Source organism: Bombina bombina, chromosome 1, assembly GCF_027579735.1.
Source record: "Bombina bombina isolate aBomBom1 chromosome 1, aBomBom1.pri, whole genome shotgun sequence".
Classification (NCBI taxonomy): Eukaryota; Metazoa; Chordata; class Amphibia; order Anura; family Bombinatoridae; genus Bombina; species Bombina bombina.
In genome coordinates this window covers 547,943,404-547,966,817 of record NC_069499.1, presented here as the reverse complement: position 1 = coordinate 547,966,817, position 23,414 = coordinate 547,943,404, and positions in this window count along the sequence as shown.

Genomic DNA, 23,414 nt, shown 5'->3' with positions numbered 1-23,414 from the left:
GAGGGTCCAAAGTCTTCATCCTATCCGGGCAGAAGAGGACATCCAGACCGGCAGACATCTTCTTCCAGGCGGCATCTTCTATCTTCTTCCATCCGGCGCGGAGCGGGACCATCTTCAAGCAGTGGAGCCATCCTTCTTCACCGACGGACTAACGACGAATGAAGGTTCCTTTAAGGGACGTCATCCAAGATGGCTTCCCTCGAATTCCGATTGGCTGATAGGATTCTATCAGCCAATCGGAATTAAGGTAGAAAAAATCTGATTGGCTGATTGAATCAGCCAATCAGATTCAAGTTCAATCCGATTGGCTGATCCAATCGGCCAATCAGATTGAGCTTGCATTCTATTGGCTGTTCCGATCAGCCAATAGAATGCAAGCTCAATCTGATTGGCTGATCCAATCAGCCAATTGGATTGAACTTGAATCTGATTGGCTGATTCAATCAGCCAATCAGATTTTTCCTACCTTAATTCCGATTGGCTGATAGAATCCTATCAGCCAATCGGAATTCGAGGGACGCCATCTTGGATGACGTCCCTTAAAGGAACCTTCATTCGTCGTTAGTCCGTCGTTGAAGAAGGATGGCTCCGCGTCGGCTGCTTGAAGATGGTCCCGCTCCACGCCGGATGGAAGAAGATAGAAGATGCCGGCTGGATGAAGATGTCTGCCGGTCCGGATGTCCTCTTCTGCCCGGATAGGATGAAGACTTTGGACCCTCTGGAGGAGCTCTTCTTGCCGGATAGGATGAAGACTTCGGACCCTCTTCTGGACGGATCAGTGATACCCGGCATGGTGAAGACAAGGTAGGGAGATCTTCAGGAGCTTAGTGTTAGGTTTATTTAAGGGGGGTTTGGGTTAGATTAGGGGTATGTGGGTGGTGGGTTGTAATGTTGGGGGGGTATTGTATGTTTTTTTTACAGGCAAAAGAGCAGAATTCTTTGGGGCATGCCCCACAAAAGGCCCTTTTAAGGGCTGGTAAGGTAAAAGAGCTTTACAATTTTTATTTTAGAATAGGGTAGGGCATTTTTTTATTTTGGGGGGGCTTTGTTATTTTTTTAGGGGGCTTAGAGTAGGTGTAATTAGTTTACAATTCTTGTAATCTTTTTTTATTTTTTGTAATTTAGTGTTTGTTTGTTTTTGTAATTTAGTGTTTGTTTTTTTGTAATTTAGTTTAGTTGATATAATTGTAGATAATTGTAGAGAGTTTATTAAATTTATTTATTGATAGTGTAGTGTTAGGTTTAATTGTAACTTAGGTTAGGATTTATTTTACAGGTAATTTTGTAATTATTTTAACTAGGTAACTATTAAATAGGTATTATCTATTTAATAGCTATTGTACCTGGTTAAAATAAATACAAAGTTGCATGTAAAATAAATATTAATCCTAAAATAGCTACAATATAATTATTATTTATATTGTAGCTATATTAGGGTTTATTTTACAGGTAAGTATTTAGATTTAAATATGAATAATTTATTTAATAAGATTTAAATTAGGGGGGTGTTAGGGTTAGACTTAGCTTTAGGGGTTAATACATTTATTAGAGTAGCGGTGAGGTCCGGTCGGCAGATTAGGGGTTAATAATTGTAGGTCGGTAACGGCGACGTTGGCGGCGGCAGATTAGGGGTTAATAAATATAATATAGGGGTCGGCGGTGTTAGGGGCAGCAGATTAGGGGTACATAGGGATAATGTAGGTTGCGGCGGTGTACGGAGTGGCAGATAAGGGGTTAATAACAATATGCAGGGGTCAGCGATAGCGGGGGCAGCAGATTAGAGGTTAATAAGTGTAAGGTTAGGGGTGTTTAGACTCGGGGTTCATGTTAGGGTGTTAGGTGCAGACTTAGGATGTGTTTCCCCATAGGAAACAATGGGGCTGCGTTAGGAGCTGAACGCTGCTTTTTTGCAGGTGTTAGGTTTTTTACAGCTCAAACTGCCCCATTGCTTCCTATGGGGAAATTGTGCACGAGCACGTTTTTTAAGCTGGCCGCGCCCGTAAACACCGCTGGTATTTAGAGTTGCATTGGCGGTAAATTATGCTATACGCTCCCTTTTTGGAGCATAACGCAGCCCTTCAGAGAACTCTAAATACCAGAGGTATTTTAAAGGTGCGGGGGGAAAAATACATGCGTAGCTAACGCACCCCTTTGGCCGCAGAACTCTAAATCTAGGCGTTAGATAATAACAGTTCATTTTGGTATAATTTGTTTATTCTATCACTGTTTAATTGTGTTATATGTGTATCAAACCCATCATGTACCCTTTCATACTTCTGGGTATTCTCACTATTCCCAGTTATGTCTGCCACACTACCCCATGGGAACAGGACAATTCATTTATTGTTACTGCCACACTGATGGTACAGGTGCATGATGGATCTGTGGTTTCATACCACATATCCATGAGTCTGGTACCTCTGTATTAATGTTCTTTAAGTTAAAATACTATTAAATTAGGCATTTCAACAATGTATACAATGTTTCACTTTTAATGAAACATTACTATACATTCATTTTTATTTTGCTTATTTTTTTGTAAAGTACATATAAAAATTATACTTGTTAAATTTTCTCCCAGTGATGATTGGATTAATTATTTTGGCTAATGTATCTGGGAGGTTTTGTATATTGCACCTTCCCCACATTCTCTATTTGTTTTTTGTTTATTTTCAGATGGATTATTCGTTTTGCATCCATTTAATAGCAGTGAGCATTCAAGGTAGTTTAGGTGTTAATATAATTGTGCTCAAATACGTATGTACTTATGTTTAGCTATTAGATAGAGATTACAAAGCAATATATTGTATGTCTGTGGCAACCTCAGGCCTAGATTTAGAGTTTGGCGGTAGCCGTGAAAACCAGCGTTAGAGGCTCCTAACGCTGGTTTTAGGCTACCTCCGGTATTTGGAGTCACTCAAAATAGGGTCTAACGCTCACTTTTCAGCCGCGACTTTTCCATACCGCAGATCCCCTTACGTAAATTGCGTATCCTATCTTTTCAATGGGATTTTTATAACTCCGGTATTTAGAGTTGTGTCTGAAGTGAGCGTTAGAATTCTAACGACAAAACTCCAGCCGCAGAAAAAAGTATGTTGCCTGCCGTATGCTTTCTGGGCTAACGCCGGTTCATAAAGCTCTTAACTACTGTACTCTAAAGTACACTAACACCCATAAAATACCTATGTACCCCCTAAACCGAGCCTTCCACATCGCTGCAACTCGATTAAATTTTTTAAACCCCTAATCTGCCGACCCGCGCCAACTACGTTATCCTTATGTACCACCTAATCTGCTGCCCTAACACCGCCGACCCCCTATATTATATTTATTAACCCCTAATCTGCCCCGCTCACAACGTCGCCCGCCAGCTACCTACACTTTTAACCCCTAATCTGCCGTCCGCACGCCGCCCGCCCAGCTACATTATCCCTATTTGTACCCCTAATCTGCTGCCCTAAACATCGCTGACCCCTATATTATATTTATTAACCCCTAACCTGCCCCCCACAACGTCGCCGCCACCTACCTACAATAATTAACCCCCTAATCTGCCGACCGCAAAGAGCCGCCAGCTACATTATAGCTATGTACCCCTAATCTGCTGCCCCTAACACCGCCCGACCCCTATATTATATTTATTAACCCCTCTAACACTGCCCTCCCTAACATCGCCGACACCTAGACTTCAATAATTAACCCCTAATCTGCCGACCGAATCTCGCCGCTATTCTAATAAATGTATTAACCCCTAAAGCTAAGTCTAACCCTAACACTAACACCCCCCCTAAATTAAATATAATTTTAATCTAACGAAATTAATTCACTCTTATTAAATAAATTATTCCTATTTAAAGGCTAAATACTTACCTGTAAAATAAATCCTAATATAGCTACAACATAAATTATAATTTATATTATAGCTATTTTAGGATTAATATTTATTTTACAGGTAACTTTGTATTTATTTTAACCAGGTACAATAGCTATTAAATAGTTAAGAACTATTTAATAGCTAAAATTTTTAAAATAATTACAATTTTAACTGTAAAATAAATCCTAACCTAAGTTACAATTAAACCTAACACTACATCTCATCAATAAATTAATTAAATAAAATACCTAGCGAATTACCTACAATTAAACCTAACACTACACTATCAATAAATAAATTAAATACAATACCTACCAAATAACTACAATGAAATAAACTAACTAAAGTACAAAAAATAAAAAAGAACTAAGTTACAAAAAATAAAAAAATATTTACAAACATAAGAAAAAATATTACAACAATTTTAAACTAATTACACCTACTCTAAGCCCCTAATAAAATAACAAAGCCCCCCAAAATAAAAAAATGCCCTACCCTATTCTAAATTACTAAAGTTCAAAGCTCTTTTACCTTACCAGCCCTGAACAGGGCCCCTTTGCGGGGCATGCCCCAAAGAATTCAGCTCTTTTGCCTGTAAAAAAAAAACATACAATACCCCCCCAACATTACAACCCACCACCCACATACCCCTAATCTAACCCAAACCCCCCCTTAAATAAACCTAAACACTAAGCCCCTGAAGATCATCCTACCTTGTCTTCACCATACCAGGTTCAGCCGATCCGTCCTGGCTCCAGATTCTTCATCCAACCCAAGGCGGGGGCTGGCGATCCATCTTCCGGCGGCTGAAGAGGTCCAGAAGAGGCTCCAAATTCTTCATCCTATCCGGGAAGAAGAGTAGATCCGGACCGGCAACCATCATCTTCCAAGCGGCATCTTCTATCTTCATCCGATGAGGACCGCTCCATCCTGAAGACCTCCACCGCGGACCCATCTTCATCCGGCGATGTCCAACTGAAGAATGACGGTTCCTTTAAGGGACGGTCATCCAAGATGGCGTCCCTCGAATTCTGATTGGCTGATAGGATTCTATCAGCCAATCGGAATTAAGGTAGGAATATTCTGATTGGCTGATGGAATCAGCCAATCAAGAATCAAGATCAATCCGATTGGCTGATCCGATCAGCCAATCAGATTGAGCTCACATTCTATTGGCTGATCGGGAACAGCCAATAGAATGCAAGCTCAATTTGATTGGCTGATTGGATCAGCCAATCGATTGAACTTGATTCTGATTGGCTGATTCCATCAGCCCAATCAGATATTCCTACCCTTAATTCCGATTGGCTGATAGAATCCTATCAGCCAATCGGAATTTGAGGGACCCATCTTGGATGACGTCCCTTAAAGGAGACCGTCATTCTTCAGTTGGACATCGGCCAGATGAAGATGGGTCCGCGGTGGAGGTCTTCAGGATGGAGCCGGTCCTCGATCGGATGAAGATAGAAGATGCCCCTTGGAAGATGATGGTTTGCCGGTCCGGATCTACTCTTCTTCCCTGGATAGGATGAAGACTTTGGAGCCTCTTCTGACCTCTTCAGCTGCCGGAAGATGGATCGCCAGCCCCCGCTTGGGGTTGGATGAAGATTCTGGAGCCAGGATTAGGGGTATGTGGGTGGTGGGTTGTAATGTTGGGGGGGGGTATTGTAAGTTTTTTTTTTTACAAGCAAAAGAGCTGAACTTCTTGGGGCATGCCCGCCAAAGGGCCCTGTTTCAGGGCTGGGTAAGGTAAAAGAGCTTTGAACTTTAGTAATTTTAGATATGGGTAGGGGCATTTTTATTTTGGGGGGCTTTGTTATTTTATTAGGGGGCTTAGAGTAGGTGTATATTAGTTTAAAATTGTTGAAAGATTTTCCTTTATATTTTGTAACTTAGTTCTTTTTTATTTTTTTGTACTTTAGTTTATTTCATTGTAGGTTATTTGTAGATATTGTATTTAATTAATGTATTGATAGTGTAGTGTTAGGTTTAATTGTAGGTAATTGTAGATATTTTATTTAATTAATGTTAATGATAGTGTAGTGTTAGGTTTAATTGTAACTTAGGTTACGATTTATTTTACAGGTAATTTTGTTATTATTTTTAAGCTAGGTAACTATTAAATAGTTATTAACTATTTAATAGCTATTGTACCTGGTTAAAATAATTACAAAGTTACCTGTAAAATAAATATTATCCTAAAATAGCTATAATATAATTATAATTTATAGTGTAGCTATATATAGGATTTATTTTACCAGGTAAGTATTTAGCTTTAAATAGGATAATTTTATTTAATAAGAGATAATTAATTTAGTTAGATGTAAATTATATTTATTTTAGAGGGGGTGTTAGTGTTAGGGTTAGACTTAGCTTTAGGGGTTAATACATTTATTAGAATAGCGGTGAGCTCCAGTCTGCAGATTAGGGGTTAATAATTGAAGTTAGGTGTCGGGCGTATGTTTAGGGAGGGCAGATTAGGGGTTAATACTATTTATTATAGGGGTTAGTGAGGCGGATTAGGGGTTAATAACTTTATTATAGTAGCGCTCAGGTCGCATGGGGGGGTCGGCAGATTAGGGGTTAATAAGTGTAGGCAGGTGGATGGGGACGTTGTGGGGGGCAGATTAGGGTTTAATAAATATAATATAGGGGTCGGCGATGTTAGGGCAGCAGATTAGGGGGTACATAGGGGATAATGTAAGTAGCGGCGGTTAACGGAGCGGCAGATTAGGGGTTAATAATATGCAGGGGTCAGCGATAGGGGCGGGCGCGGCAGATTGAGGGGTTAATAAGTGTAAGGTTAGGGGTGTTTAGACTTGGGGAACATGTTAGAGTGTTAGGTGCAGACGTAGGAAGTGTTTCCGCATAGCAAACAATGGGGCTGCGTTAGGAGCTGAACGCGGCTTTTTTGCAGGTGTTAGGTTTTTTTTCAGCTCAAACAGCCCCATTGTTTCCTATTGGGGGAATCGTGCGACGAGCACGTTTTTGAGGCTGGCCCGCGTCCGTAAGCAACTCTGGTATCGAGAGTTGAAGCTGCGTTAAATATGCTCTACGCTCCTTTTTTTGGGAGGCCTAACGCAGCCATTATGTGGACTCTCAATACCAGAGTTATTTTTATGGTGCGGCCAGAAAAAAGCCGGCGTTAGCTAGCGGCGGGTCCTTACCGACAAAACTCTAAATCTAGCCGTCAGTCTCTTAAAGGGACAGTACATTGAAAATTATTTTTATATTAATCTATTTTAGACTTGTTGGAGAGCAGCTGCAGAGTATAACATTTATGAGAAATTGCATTTTCTGGTTTATTTGTGCATATGAAGTAGCTGGTTTTGTGCTTTAAACTACAGGCCTATCTTCAGGTAATATCATATTCCATTATGTTATCACTTGTTTACACAGACTTACATCCTTATCTTTTAATTGTGTGGAGAACCAAAAACTCAATACTAGAGAGAAAAATGGAAAAATTATAATTTTATTACTTACCCATTCTGCATGATACTTAGTTTAGTGTTTTGGTTTCTGATTTGACTTTTGGCCTGTCAGGGATAAACTAGGTGTAAAGATACTGCAGGTAGGTTTGCTAATCTTTGTCGTACTAATTGTTTTTCTTTCTCTCGTAGTAATCTGTCTCAAACTAATGCTACACAAGCTCTGCAGCCTTGTCAGCCCAGGCAAACCAGCAGACTGATGCCCTCCTGTGAAGATTCAGCCCTCGCCATGTGCCCCATCGCTATGACCACGGAGACTCTGCACTGCAGTTTGAGATGGAGTTTCACCCAACTAAATCATATTGCCTGTTTGATGCCTATTTTCACAGAGTTTAACAGCATCAGAGGAGGGACTGTTGAAAAATAATAAGCAATATCTGTCTCTTTTTTTGGCCGTGCCTTGTGAGGGTCTGAATGGATTAATTTGTATGCGGGCATTATTAGGTCAGGAGCGGCCAGTCTGGTTAATGGGGCCCATAAAATGTAGCTAGTTCTGAGTGTGTCTGTTTTATTTTTTCAAAATCTAATCTTTTTCTATCCTTGTTTAAGTCCTTGCATTCCAGCTAGTATCAGTAAACACCTGGTTTATCTTGGTAGGTCCAATATATATGAATGGATGTACGCAACTCATTGTAGAACACTGGGAATGTATCTAGTTCATCCCTGACCTTTGCTTTTTTTATGTTTTGTCAAACACAATTCAATGTGTAGAACTGTTATTTACTTATGTTTGTAACCATATTTGTTAAAACCTTGCATTTTTTAGCAGAGCTAATCATAAAACTGTAAATAGCCTAGAGTGTGAAATGTATAAATACCTGGAAGGGGACTGACCCCCTCAGAGAAAACTTTGTATTGTTATCTCTTCATACTGCAGTGTGTAATCAATAAACAAACTCTTTTTAACCTGTCTTGGTCTGAAGAAGTTATTCAGTCCAGGGTGAGTATATCACCAACACATGGATCAGTCATCCTGTTCCCTTTGCAGAGAAACAGCCCCAGAAGCATGATGTTGCCACCCCCATGCTTTACAGTAGGTATGGTGTTCTTTGGTTGCAAACTCAGCATTCTCTCTCCTCCAAACACGACGAGTTGTGTTTCTAACCGAAACAGTTCTACTTTGGTTTCATCTGACCATATGACATTCTCCCAATCCCACTTCTGGATCATCCAAATGCTCTCTAGCATACTTCAGACGGCCCGGACATGTACTAGCTTAAGCAGGGGGACACGTCTGGCACTGCGAGGATCTGAGTCCCTGGGCGGCGTAGTGGTTTACTGATGGTCGACCTTTGTTACGCTTGGTCCCAGCTCTCTGCAGGTCCATTCACTAGGCCCCCCCGTGTGGTTCTGGGATGTTTGCCTCTCCGTTCTTGTGATCATTTTGACCCCACGGGTGAGATCTTGCGTGGAGCCCCAGATCGAGGGAGATTGTCAGTGGTCTTGTATGTCTTTCCATTTTCTAATTATTGCTCCCACAGTTGATTTCTTCACACCAAGCTGCTTGCCTATTGCAGATTCAGTCTTCCCAGCCTGGTGCAGGTCCTACAATTTTGGTTCTGGTGTCCTCTCGACAGCTCTTTGGTCTTCACACATAGTGGAGTTTTGGAGTGTGACTGTTTTAGGTTGTGGAAAGGTGTCCTTTTATACTGATAACAAGTTCAAACAGGTGCCATTAATACATTAATACAGGTAATGAGTGGAGGACTCTTAAAGAAGAAGATACAGGTCTGTGAGAACCAGAAATCTTGCTTGTTTGTAGGTGACCAAAAACTTATTTTCCACCATAATATGCAAATAAATTTCTTTCAAATCAGACAATGTGATTGCCTGGGATTTGCTTCAACATTTTGTCTCTCATAGTTGAGGTATTCCGATGATGAAAATTACAGGCCTCTCTCAGTATTCTTAAGTGGGAGAACTTGCACAATTGGTTGGCTGACTAAATACTTTTTAGGCCCTACTGTATATTAAAATACTAAACTGATAATCAAGTCATTTTGCCCCACTTTCCGATTTTTAGATATAAAAGGAAGCCAAGGATGGGAGCCGTATGCCCCACTGATGAAGTGGATCAAGTTTCGCCACAAAATGTGTAAGGTACAGCGAAAAAGTGACATGATGTCACTTCCGGTCTCTGACTTTCTACTTACGGTTTCACTAAAAATCCTCTGATAACAGATTTAATGTAATTAATTTTATTATTTATTGTCACGGATACCAGACAGCTAAGGCTACCCCCATCCCCCCTACAACCCTCACCCGCTGTTGTTTCTCAGTGGTTTTGGGCTCCTTAGAGCAACCACAATCTCTGGAAGCTTTTGTTTTGCTTGGTTTTGTGAAGAGCTGGTGTATGACCAGGAAAACCCTCCTAGACTGGCTGGGCTCCTAAAACTCCCCGGTCGGCCACAGGACAGCAGGACACCCGCTAAATTTAGCTCCTGGTCGCTCCAGCAGCCCTTTGCCCCCAGAGCTCCACTCTTTTGGGGATTGGTAGCCCCTAGGAAGGACAAGAGCTGTAAGCATTATCAGAGGGGAACTCCTTTGGGAACTGGGGGGTTTTTGGACACCCCTAACCCATATCTTCAAACAGACTGTAACTCCTGTCCCAGTAACGAATCATGCTGATTTTTGACTGTGGCACACTGGAAGTGCCACCACTCCATCCGAAACCGCCACCCCTAGGTATTGGGATTATGTGAGACTGTGGCTCCTATGGAGGTGCCGGGGCTGTCTGGAGGGGCGGAAATGTCGGGGAAAACTGTGGCATTGTCTTCTGTTCTTATCAAGATGAGCTGTCTGTATAAAAGGAGGTGTGTTATTTGGGTGGTTTCCAGCTAAATCACTTTCCTGGGCTACATAGCAGCCTGTTTCCAGGCAGAGAAAGGATCCTCAGGCAGAGCTAACCCAGTCTGGGGTAGCTGGAGTCCTGCTACAGGGTGGGACCCTGGGGTAATGATGCTGTCGGGCATCAGGGGTGGCTACAGCTGGTGGTCGCTTGCCAGCTACATAGCCTGCAGTCGACAGGGAGGAAGCAGGACCCCATTTGGCAGAGCTACCCAGTCGGGTTAGCCGAGTATCGGCATTCATATTGGCTGGCAGCGGTGGGATCTGCTTCTTCCACAACGATTCCTGCTGACAGAGAAGGGTCACAGTAGCTGGTAACTAGGAAGCCGAGTACCTAATGAGAGTACAGGATGCGCTGACCCAGCTGGATGGTCCTGGTTCTGAACTGGACCAGCTTGAACTGCAGGAGCATTGTCCGCCGGCAACTATGGAGGGAGAGGCTTCAACAAGAAAAGGATTGTGATGGAAAGGTCCTTCCCACAGATGATGAGAGGGACTGGGTCTGGTGGGACTTGCGAGTGCTTTTCCTGGGAGAGCAGCCCAGGGAGGAATGGCTATCTGAACTAGATCGACTGGTTTGGGCAGAGATGTGGGTGGAGGACGCCTATCGGGACCCTCCAATGGCTCGCTATGCAAGTACGGGCATGGCTGGAGGATTGCTCCCCCACAGAGGGCTTTGGCGGGCCCTGGGTTACTATTGGAAAAGTTGACAGAAGACCCAGAATTTGGGAGCGGGGGTGGAACTGAGAGTAAGGAACATTGGCCACTCCCGAGAGCAGCTGTTGGATCACTCGTGGGTGAACCCTGGCTGGTATCCGATATGGTATCGCTTATTGTCCAAGAATGGGGACTGGAAAAGGCATACAAGAGGCTGCTAGACCGAGTTCTGCAGCATGCCATGGAGTCTGCATGGAGATGTGGTGCAGCACTCTGGGAATCATGGAGGTTGGCCTCCGATGAGTGGCATCAGAGCATAAGTGACGACGAGCTGCTAGATACAGATCAGCAGCCTGGGCCCAGCTTATAGACCAGGACAAAGGAGCCACCCCAGCGAGAAGCGCTGGCATCAGGGCAGACAGCCGCCAGACTCTGCCCTCGAGCCTTGTAAAAAGCCCCCAGGAAACCAGGGAGAGGAGGTAGTCGTCCTCCCTCCCCGTAAGCAGAACCCCTTCCTGGGAGAGGAGACAGTCGGTCTCTCTCCCCAGCGGCAGAGCCAGGAGCCGGGAGAGGAGACAGTCGGTCTCTGTCCCCCAGGCGGCAGAGCCATCCCCTGGGAGTGGAGGGGTAGTCAGTAACCCGTCCCCTTAAGAGAACCCCTTGCAGGGAGAGATGGATGTCGATAACTCTCCCCAGCAGCAGAACCCTTCCCGGGAGAGGAGACAGTCGGGTCTCTCACCCCCAACGGCAGAGCCACCCCCTGAAGCGGAGGTAGTTTGTCCTCCCTCACCGTAAGCAGAACCCCCTTCCTGGGAGAGGAGACAGTTGGTCTCTTTCCCCCAGCGGGCAGATCCATCCTTCGGGAGCAGAGGGTAGTCGTCCTCGCCTCCCCTTACAGAGAAGCCTTTGAAGGGAGAGATGGGTATCAATATCCCTCCCCAGCGGCTGAATCCCCTTTCTGGGAGAGGAGACAGTTGGTCTCTCTCCCCAGCGGCAGAACCCCATACAGGGAGCAGAGACAGCCGGGAAACTGGCACTGGCTTTGTTTGTAGATGGGTCAGCCTGGTACTCAACAGAGTGTCACAGAGGGGAGACAGTTTGGCCATTGAAACTTAAGGACACTGGAACTACGTGGAACAGCAATTGTTTGGGAGCCGGCCTTAGTAAACTTGTTTGGGACTTTGCATTATGTGACTATCCCCTGCGCCCAGGGCACAGGGTATAAACACCCAGCAGGAACCGCCCAAGATGCCCCAAGCTCAGGAGAGATGGGATAACCTCTCCCAGCAACCGAGAAGTGGAGGGCCACCGTCAGACAGTCCCAGGCCGGACCTGTTAAGGGTGTAGCCAGGTCTGCCGAACTGGATGGGGGGAGATGTCACAGATACCAGACAGCTAAGGCTACCCCCAACCCCCCCTACAACCTCACCCCTGTTGTTTCTCAGTGGTTTTGGGCTCCTCGGAGCAACCAGAATCTCTGGAAGCTTTTGTTTGCTTGTTTTGTGAAGAGCAAGGTGTATGACCAGGAAAACCCTCCTAGGCTGGCCGGGGCTCCTGGAACTCATGGAGGTTGGGCCTCCGATGAGTGGCATCAGAGCATAAGTGACAACGAGCTGCTAGATACAGATCAGCAGCCTGGGCCCAAGCTTAGTAGACCAGGACAAAGGAGCCACCCCAGCAGAAGCGCTGGCAACAGGGCAGAGAGCCGCCAGACTCTGCCCAGCACCTGTAAAAGCCCCCAGGATCCAGGGAGAGGAGGTAGTCATCCCCCTCCCCATAAGCAGAACCCCTTCCTGGGGAGAGGAGACAGTCGGTCTCTCTCCCCAGCGGCAGAGCCAGGAGCCGGGAGAGGAGACAGTCGGTCTCTGTCCCCCAGTGGCAGAGCCATCCCCTGGGAGTGGAGGTAGTCAGTCTCCCTCCCCTTAAGAGAACCCCTTGCAGGGAGATATGGATGTCGATAACTCTCCCCATCAGCAGAACCCCCTTCCCGGGAGAGGAGACAGTACGGTCTCTCACCCCAACGGCAAAGCCATCCCCTGGAAGCGGAGGTAGTCGTCCTCCTCACCGTAAGCAGAACCCCTTCCCTGGGAGAGGAGACAGTTGGTCTCTCTCCTTAGCGGCAGATCCATCCTTCGGGAGCAGAGGTAGTCGTCCTCTCTCCCCTTACAGAGAAGCCCTTGAAGGGAGAGATGGGTATCAATATCCCTCCCCAGCAGCTGAATCCCTTTCTGGGAGAGGAGACTGTTGGTCTCTCTCCCCAGTGGCAGAACCCCATACAGGGAGCAGAGACAGACGGTTTCCCTCCCCAGCGGCAGCACAGTTTTCCCATAGAGCGAAGGTAGCAGACCTCCCTCCCCCAGCGGTAGATCTCCTTCTCGGGGAGAAGAGACAGATGGACTCTCCCCTCAGTAGCTTGGCAGGGGTCTCTACCATTTTCTTGTCCCAGAGTATTTCTCACCAAGGGCAGGGCGCTGCATTGGCAAGGAGGATAAAAGCGTATACAGTTGGTGCCACATGTTTGGGCACCCAAGCTTTACCTGCCCCACCAAGGAGCAACCTCCCCCTCCGGTCTGGGGTGGGAATACAGCTGGGTAACTGGCACTGGCTTTGTTTGTGGATGGGTCAGCCGGAACTCAACAGAGTGTCACAGAGGGGAGGGACAGTTTGGCCATGGAACTTAAGGACACTGGAACTTGTGGAACAGCAATTGTTTGGGAGCCGGCCTTTGTAAACTTGTTTGGGACTATTGCATTATGTGACTATCCCTGCGCCCAGGGCACAGGGGTATAAACACCAGCAGGAACCGCCCAAGATGCCCCAAGCCTCAGGAGAGATGGGTATAACCTCTCCCAGCAAACCGAGAAGTGGAGGGGGCCACCGTCAGACAGTCCCAGGCTGAACTGGATGGGGGGGAGATGTCACAGATACCAGACAGCTAAGGCTACCCCCAACCCCCCCTACAACCTCACCCCTGTTGTTTCTCAGTGGTTTGGGGCTCCTCAGAGCAACCACAATCTCTGGAAGCTTTTGTTTGCTTGTTTTGTGAAGAGCTGGTGTATGACCAGGAAAACCCTCCTAGGCTAGCCGGGCTCCTGGAATTCCCGGTCGGAAGCCTCACAATGGATACCCGCCTAACTCCTCTCAGGCTGGCCGGGCTCCAGTAAAACCCTGGTCGAGGCCACAGGACAGCAGGACACCCGCTAACTTTACCTCTGGTTGCTCCAGCAGCCCTTTGCCCCAGAGCTCCACTCTTTTGGGGGATTGGTAGCCCCTAGGGAGGACAAGAGCTGTAGCAATTATCAGAGGGCAACTCCTTTGAGAACCTGGGGGTTTTGGACACCCCTAACCCCATATCTTCAACAGACTGTAACTCCTGTCCCCAAGTAACGAATCATGCTGATTTTTGGACTGTGGCACACTGGAAGTGCCACCACTCCATCCCGAAACCGCCACCCCTAGGTATTGGGATTATGTGAGACTGTGGCTCCTATGGAGGTGCCGGGCTGTCTGGATGGGCGGGGAATGGCGGGAAAACTGTGGCATTGTCTTCTGTTCTTATCAAGATGAGCTTGTCTGTATAAAAGGAGTGTGTGTTTTCAATAAAATCAGTTCTTGTTTAACCTCTGAGATGCTAGTCTGTCTAGTTATTTGGGTGGGCTCCAGCTAAAATCACTTTCCTGGGCTACATAGCAGCCTGTTCCAGAGCTACCCAGTCTGGGTAGCTGGAGTCTGCCACAGGGTGGGACACTGGGTACTGATGCTGTCGGGCATCAGGGGTGGCTACAGGGCTGTGGTCACTTACCAGCTACATAGCTGCATTCGGCAGGGAGGAAGCAGGACCTATTTGCGGAGCTACCCAGTTCGGGGTAGCCGGGGGTATCCGTAACATTTTTCTTTGTGCACATTTAATATTTTTGTAAGTTTAAAGATGGACAAGGTCTGCACTCTCTCTGTTGCAGAGGGGAAGAAGTTTGGTGTGAGACTGGTATCAGGAAGTAAGTGTCTCACAGTCTGAGGAGCCATATTGACCACAGCAGTAATGAACAGGAGATCCAGCACATTATAACTGTTCATCATCCGTTATTTTAAAAGGTTTACTAGTTTGTTAAGCACCCTCCAAAAAAGCATAAGGTCTGTATATATGTGTTTACTGTTAGTTGTAATTAGTATTTTGTGAAATTCATTGTGATAGAGAGTTTATAAGATTTGAATGCACATTTTTGTACTTTGTTTTTATTCAGCTCTTACAGTGATTTTCTGAAGTCAAAACAGAATCTTTAATCTATGTGTGTTATATAACAAAACTTTGAAAATAATCATCACTAAAGTTCTGATACCTGCCCGCACATGCTAGTTCAAGGTAGCAACAAGACGATTGTTAAACGGATTGCAGCAAGTTAGAATCAGCATGATGGTCTAAGGCGCTAGAACCCCAATGGAGTTTACTATGGAAATAGATACTGAAAATCAAGAATCTGAAAGCCTGCTCCAGACAGTAACAGAAGGTACAAAGGTAAAGGATATATAAGAATCAGTTAAATGTAAGGACATAAAATACAGCTGAACTTCAGTATCATATACAAGACAGTGCAGAACTCCCTCAACGATCAGAACGTCCACATATTCCTACAGAGAAAATGCTTGCTCACCAGAAAGATGAATGCTGTAAGAAAGAAAAAAGGGTGACTACTTTGTATGAACAATGTAAATTAGACGCTCGTAAAGTGAGAGACGATTTAAAATCAAACATATCCATTAAGCAGCTCGCTGAAATTGCTGACTCTCTTGAGGATAAAAAGAACTGTATTATTTATTTATAAAATTTATTTATTTATAAAATATTTTACCAGGAAGGATACATTGAGATTTTCTCTCGTTTTCAAGTATGTCCTGGGATCACAAAACATTGCATTGATACAATAGGGTACAATAAAATACAAAAAACAATAATAATACACAATATATGCAAACATTTAACATAGAGCAGGTACGAAATATTTAATCAACCATGACAGGAGCATTCTGTTTTGAGATATGTATATGAGCAGGGGTGTCCAAACTTTGCTCTCCAGAGGTTTTGGAACTACATTTCCGATGATGCTCAGCCAGCATTTTATCTAGCTGAGCATCATGGGAAATGTAGTTCCAAAACCTCTGGAGAGCAAAGTTTGGACACCCTGGTATAGAGGGATCTCTTAAAGGATTTTAGGCTTGGGGAAGTTTTAAAGTGTGAGGGAGGTCATTCCATAATTGTGGCGCTCTGTAGGAAAAGGAGGATCGAGCTGCTTTCTTTTTGTATTGAGGCAAGCTAAATAATGTGCTGTTATTGGATCGGAGGTTATAGGAGGTGGGAATAGCTGGGGAGAGCATTCTGCTCAGGTAGGGTGGGAGCTTCCCAGAAAGGCTCTTAAATTATGAAAGTCTTCAGTGAAATAAAGGAACATATTACACCTGCTGTTGATTTAAGACGTAAAATTGATGCATGTGAAGCCGTGACCAATGACATTGTCAAATTGTGTTGGAAAGACTGGCAACAGTAGATGGTGAGTTTGATGCAGAACAGGAAAGGTTCGTCTACTTGAACTTTTAGCTTCACAAACAAGTGTCAGCAGCCATTCTAGAACGTATTGTACAGCAAGCAAACGAGCAGATGCGGCAGCAGAGCTGGCTGCAAAAAGAGGCTGAATACCAGATGATGCGAACAGAAAGACAACAAAAGGAAAAAATATAAGAACACATTACTAAAAGTTTTTTTTTCTTTTCTGTGACTCTGCATCCTTCCACTACTTGAATTATTGAGGTACTGGAAGACTCCATGAAGACAGAAACACTATTTGTTTCATGCAGTATTCAAGGCCTGCACTTCATATAGTAGTGGGAATCACTGTAAATTAGTTATTTTTCTCGAACTGCCTAATAACTAGGCATGTGCATTCGGATCATTTGTGATGATCCAAATGCAAAAAAATGTTGCCGCTCGCAGCATTCGTCTTTTTTGGAGCCGGATTCTTTCTTGTTAAAGTGCAACACACTTTAGATCTTAGTGTGTTGAACCGTCACAAGAAGGAATCCAGCTCCGAAAAGTCGCCTTCTTCTGCATTAATGATCTTAATGCACATGCCTACTTATAACTGTACTTTAATAAGTGATTTTGTAACATTTCTCAAAACATTGGGCCTATGGTCAACATGTATTATAAGGCAAGTGGACAAACTTCTCAACTTGAGAAGTTGTCTGCTCGCCTTCATGGCATACGGGCAGCGGATTCTGTTTGTCCGCTGCCCGTATGTATCATTACATGCTCAAGTAAGCGTGTAAAGCCTGCCCCTTCTCTCGGTGGGGTGGCAAAGAGGTGAAGAGTGTAAGTGGGAGTAAAAATAGAGCGCTAAAAGCTTAGAGTGACAAATATAGACTAAAGAATGACGATATCTTCTATATATATTAAAAAGTTCTTTACTTTAAAATAAATTCAGAGGAAAATTCAAAGATATACAAAAAAATATATATTCAAGTAAATATACCAATTCATATAGAACAATTTATATAATACACATGTCAAAATCACGCACGAAAAATATTTAATCAATTAAAAGTTATAATATACTTCCCAAATGTACTTGGCAGCTTCTGGATACATAGAAATATATAAAAAAGTATGACCTAAAGTGACCGGTCACTGTTAAAGCAAACCTGCCCTGCAGAGGCAGAGTGAAATCATCCAGATCCGATCGGGATTATTGAGAGCCCCTGCTCGAGCACAGCCAATCGGTGCGAGCAGGGGCTGTCAATAATCCCGGTCAGGGTGCATTTCACAAGCTGTGGTTTGTACAATTTTAAATGCGGCTGGTTACAAAGCTGGGGAGACAGGTTCGCAAGGGGGGACCTAGTCTGCCAGGCCAATAATAAATGGAGCCCATTATGCTGGTACTGGAAATGTTTTTGGGTTTTTTAACAAGTGTGTTTTAAAGGGAAATTGTACACTGGATTTTTCTTTGCATAACTGTTTTGTAGATGATCCATTTATATAGCCCATCTGGGAGTGTTTTTGTAACAATGAATAGTTTTGCTTATTTTTTAATAACATTGTGCTGATTTTCAGACTCCTAATCAAGCCCCTAAGTGTCAGATGTAGACTGAAGTCTACAGATTCCTGCCTCTATTGTTTGTGTAATCTGTCTTTAATATGCAATGGAGGGGGGGAGTGTCTGCATTTCATGTTTTCCCAGCCCCTTTCAATGAGTGTCCCAGCCCAACCTCAATAACAATGCTAAACTGGGAGCTTCTAAGCACGTTTTTAAAAAGTTTTATACTGGATTTTTAGAGCAGTATCTCTGCATATTCTATTTTAGAATAGTGTCTATTACATCCAGTTATATGAAAAATTGGTGTATACTGTTCCTTTAAGTAAGGTTTGTGTTTGTGACACATTTACTGTAGAAATGTGTGGATTTTATACAACATACAAAGTGTACAGTTATACAGCCAGCTGTTTCTAATCCAGCAATAAAGGCCGAGATACTGAAGTAACATACTGCTAACTATAAGACATATCTGACATACATCTCTTGATTTAAAAGCTGAAACGTTGGTCCAAGTTGGAGTGTCTTCATAAGCAATGTGACTTTTTTATAGCACAATGATAAATTATTGTGTTTTTACAGCCAAGTTTAAAAAAAGAAAAAAAAAAGTGCCACAAATGAACCATTTCGGTACTTGCTTATCTATGTTTTTTTTTTTTTTTTTTTAATAATTCTACTTGAATTAATTCTAATTCTTAATTAATATTAATGAATCATTTGTTCTATATATATTGATATGCATTAAATAAGCTATGGAAGATGAAATATGAGTTAATAGTGAGAGATATTTTGTGGTATTGACTAAAGGGAAGTAGCCTGTTTTTATTTTTTAGCTTTGTACTAACCGCAGACTTTGGCCTCTATTTAACAAGCTCCGTATGGGGCTTGATGGCCCCTGTTTCTGGCGAGTTTTCAGACTCGCCAGAAACAGCAGTTATGAAGCAGCGGTCACAAAGACCGCTGCTCCATAACCTGTCCGCCTGCTCTGAGCAGGCAGACACACATCGCCACAATACAACCCGATCGAGTAGGATCGGGTTGATCGACACCCCCCCTGCTGGCGGCCCATTGGCCGCGAGTCTGCAGGGGGCGGCGTTGCACCAGCAGCTCTTGTGAGCTGCTAGTGCAATGCTGAATACGGAGAGCGTATTGCTCGCCATATTCAGCGAGGTCTGGTGGACCTGATCCGCAGTGTCGAATCCGCAGTGTCGAATTAAATGTCATATTCCAAATGGGTAAATTTTACTTAAAATTACATTAACTAACTTAAAGGGATACTAAACCCAATTTTTTTCTTTCATGATTCAGATAGAGCAGGCAATTTTAAGCAACTTTCTAATTTACTCTTTGTTCTCTTGCTATCTTTATTTGAAAAAGAAGGCAACTAAGCTAAGGAGCCAGACAATTTTGGTTCAGACCCTGGACAGCACTTGTTTATTAGTGCTGTCCAATCAGCAAGGACAACCCAGGTTGTGAACAAAAAATGGGCCGGCTTCTAAACTTACATTCTAGCTTTTCAAATAAAGATAGCAAGAGAATGAAGAAAAATTGATAATAGGAGTAAATTAGAAAGTTGCTATAATTGCATGCTCTATCTGAATCATGAAAGAAAAAAAAAAATTGGGTTCAGTGTCCCTTTAAGGGTTAGTATCCAGTCATATTTTGTCTGTTACCACTTACTAGTGAGAGATATTTTGTGGTATTGACTAAAGGGAAGTAGCCTGTTTTTATTTTTTAGCTTTGTACTAACCACAGACTTTCTCTTTGAATTAAATGTTGTATTCCAAATGGGTAAATTTTACTTAAAATTACATTAAATAACTTAAAGGGATTATAAACCCAAAATTTTTATTTCGTGATTCAGATAGAGCAGGCAATTTTAAGCAACTTTCTAATTTACTATTATTATCAATTTTTCTTCGTTCTCTTGCTATCTTTATTTGAAAAAGAAGGCAACTAATCTAAGGAGCCGGACAATTTTTGGATCAGACCCTGAACAGCACTTGTTTATTGGTGCTGTCCAATCAGCAAGGACAACCCAGGTTGTGAACAAAAATGGTCTGGCTTCTAAACTTACATTATTGCTTTTCAAATAAAGATAGCAAGAGAATGAAGAAAATTGATAATAGGAGTAAATTCGAAAGTTGCTTAAAATTGCATGCTCTATCTGAATCATGAAAGAAAACATTTGGGTTCAGTGTCCCTTAAAGGGTTAGTATCCAGTCATATTTTGTCTGTTACCACTTAAATTATAAGCTTTCTACGGAGCAAGGACCGCCAATCTACCTGTCACAGTGCGCCTTTCCTGTAATATGTAGCACTGCTGATTCTGAGGGTGAATTACAAATAAAGATAATGTAGATAAGACTACATTTTTGGTAGTCCATCAGTCACAAGCTCTACAGGAACAAGGTAGATCATGACGTTTAGAAACTTGCTTAAATTTTTACATCTTATATTATATTAAAATTATAATTTTAGCTATATTTATCTGTGTCATGGGACATAGCTGATTACACATCTCTTTATGGTATGCTGGTATTAACCTTGAAGGAACAGTGTGGTGTAAAACTGGATTCCCTTTAACGTGTTTCTAATCAATTGTTATACCAGCTGATGAGTATAAAATGAATGAGAAATGGTTCCTTTTGGTTTATTTTTGTATAAGAACTAGCTTGTTTTTGCTCTTTGAAACCACAGCCTATTAAAATTGGCTGAGCTTGCAAGTAGATGCATTCTTCCCTTATCACTCTATACATACACACACAAAGCCTTGCTATCTTTTCTCAGTCTGTATACTGCGGAGAACAATTGAAAATTATAAGCTAGTATTCAAATTACTTGATTTAACAGCTGGAACCAGTAGTGCAGACAATGAACAGCTTTCAGCTGTATAGTAAACTGTAGAATAATCAAAGCCGTCCAGATCTTTCTGTCACAATGCGCCTTTCCTGTAATATGTAGCACTGCTGCCGTACCAGAACCAAGTATCAAAGCAGGGGGGTAAGCCAGGTACATAATTCAGGGCACAATTCAAAGGTTCATAAACCAGTAAGTCAGTCCAAGGAATTTGCATCTCAGTAGAATTGTAAAATAGGTAATGTGGTGCAGAAACTTTGCTGAGGTCAAGATCAGGATAACAAACATGGAACTGGAACACTTTGGTCTTTATGGGAAAATAACCTAGCACTGAATGGGAATCTGAAATGGCCTTTTAACACCTCCCATTCAGCCTTGGTGCCAAAGGCAAGGCCAGGGGTCATTATCAACCAAAGGACATAAATAGATCACTAACTAGAGTACAGTACTTAGAAAAAGTTCAGGCACAACCATATACCATATCCAAGGAGCCGGCCACGCTAATTCAAAGCTATTTATCGTGGCCCCTGGCTCCTGTACCAACAAACCCATTCTCTTCATTGTGCCTGGTCCTTCTGGAACACTGAACAGCAAGGACCTTAGCATGCTGCAAGGCCCGAACATCTTTCTTGTAAGTATAGCACAGCTCCAGCCGCACTTGAAACCTTTAAAAAATGAACATTTTAGTTAATTATCTCTCCTACCTCCCTCCTCAGAATCACATGGGATATCTCTCAATCTTACTTGTTTGTTTTACAAAAGTACAATAATCACTTAGTGAATAAATATGTGAAAATAAAAAGTGATAAACTAAATAATACACAAATATAAAAGTAGCAATGATAGATAAAGTGTATGGATATGGGTGATCTGTGGGAGTCCTCCTCAATTCCAGTGACTGAAGTGATTCAAGTGGTTTCTTGCCTCAAAAACAAAATAAGAAAAATATAGTGCAATACAATTTGGTGAAAAAGAAATATTATCTTCACATTTGTAGTCCCACCAAGGGGTTACTCACACCTTGCTGAACCCTACCAGACTCTATGTACAGGCGCACACCCGGTTTTATACTGCCAGGTAACCAATATATACCAACCGCAAACAGCTGCTTCAGGTAAAAAGATTATTTAAAAAACATAAAATCATTAAAAGCCACAAATATATGCGTCAAAGTATACAGTCACTCGGGTATCGAACCACTAGCAGAGCTTTAAGTGGAAGAGATAACTTATCCTTTGGTAGGGGTGGAGAGAAATAGCGTGCCACACCGGCTTAGCTGGTTCCCCCTGGGTAAGTAGTAATCTATCAATACCTGTCCTGGCGACCTTACTTGTAAACAACATATAGTGGCGTTCAGTTAATGTTCCTGACGTATGTTTCACCTTAAGCGTACGGCTTTTTCAAAGGAAAGTATTTCTCTCCACCCTACCAAAGGATATCCCGTTAAGGTATTTAAGCAGTTTTACAATTATGTTAATAATTATAAAAGTAGCTCTGTTGTTAAATACTGATCTGTGGGAAATGTATTCAGCCAGTTATATATATGCAACTCAAGAGTGGCAGTGTTTTAGGGTCTCTGTGTTCTGATTAAATTAATTGTGCTAATGTAAAATCTTAAATACTACATGTTTTTGGTTATTTATTATGTTGTTTGGAGTTGTTTGCCATGTTAAAGGGTTAATCTAATCCCTATGACATTAAAAGGACTTTCCTTTAACAAAGCCGTACGCTTACGGTGAAACGTACGTCAGGAACATTAACTGAACGCCACTATACGTTGTTTACAAGTAAGGTCGCCAGGACAGGTATTGAGAGATTACTACTTACCCAGGGGGAACCAGCTAAGCCGGTGTGGCACGCTATTTCTCTCCACCCTACCAAAGGATAAGTTATCTCTCCCACTTAAAGCTCTGCTAGTGGTTTGATACCCGAGTAACTGTATACTTTGACGCATATATTTGTGGCTTTTAATGATTTTATGTATTTTAAATAATCTTTTTACCTGAAGCAGCTGTTTGCGGTTGGTATATACTGGTTACCTGGCAGTATAAAACCGGGTGTGCGCCTGTACATAGAGTCTGGTAGGTCAGCAAAGTGTGAGTAACCCCTTGGTGGGACTACGAATGTTAAAATAATATTTCTTTTTCACCAAATTGTATTGCACTATATTTTTCTTATTTTGTTTTTGAGGCAAGAAACCACTTGAATCACTTCAGTCACTGGAATTGAGGAGGACTCCCACAGATCACCCATATCCTTACCCATATCCTTTATCGCTTCTTACTTGTTTGTTTGTTTTATCGAGTGAGGATGCTCAGTTTGCTTTAAAGGGACTCAAAAGACAAAATAAAAATGTTATGATTCAGATAGAGCTCAGAAATTGTAAACAACTTTCCAATTATTTTCCATTATCAAAAATGTGCACAATTGTTTTAAATGCACACTTTCTGAGGTACCGGCTCCAACTGAGTATATGCATGAAATTAACAACATACTTATATGCATTATGTTATTGGCTGATGACTACCACATGATGCAGGGGATAGGAAAATAGAATTGAAATTTGTTAGAAAAAAATCTATTACTCATTTGAAATTCAGACTAAGG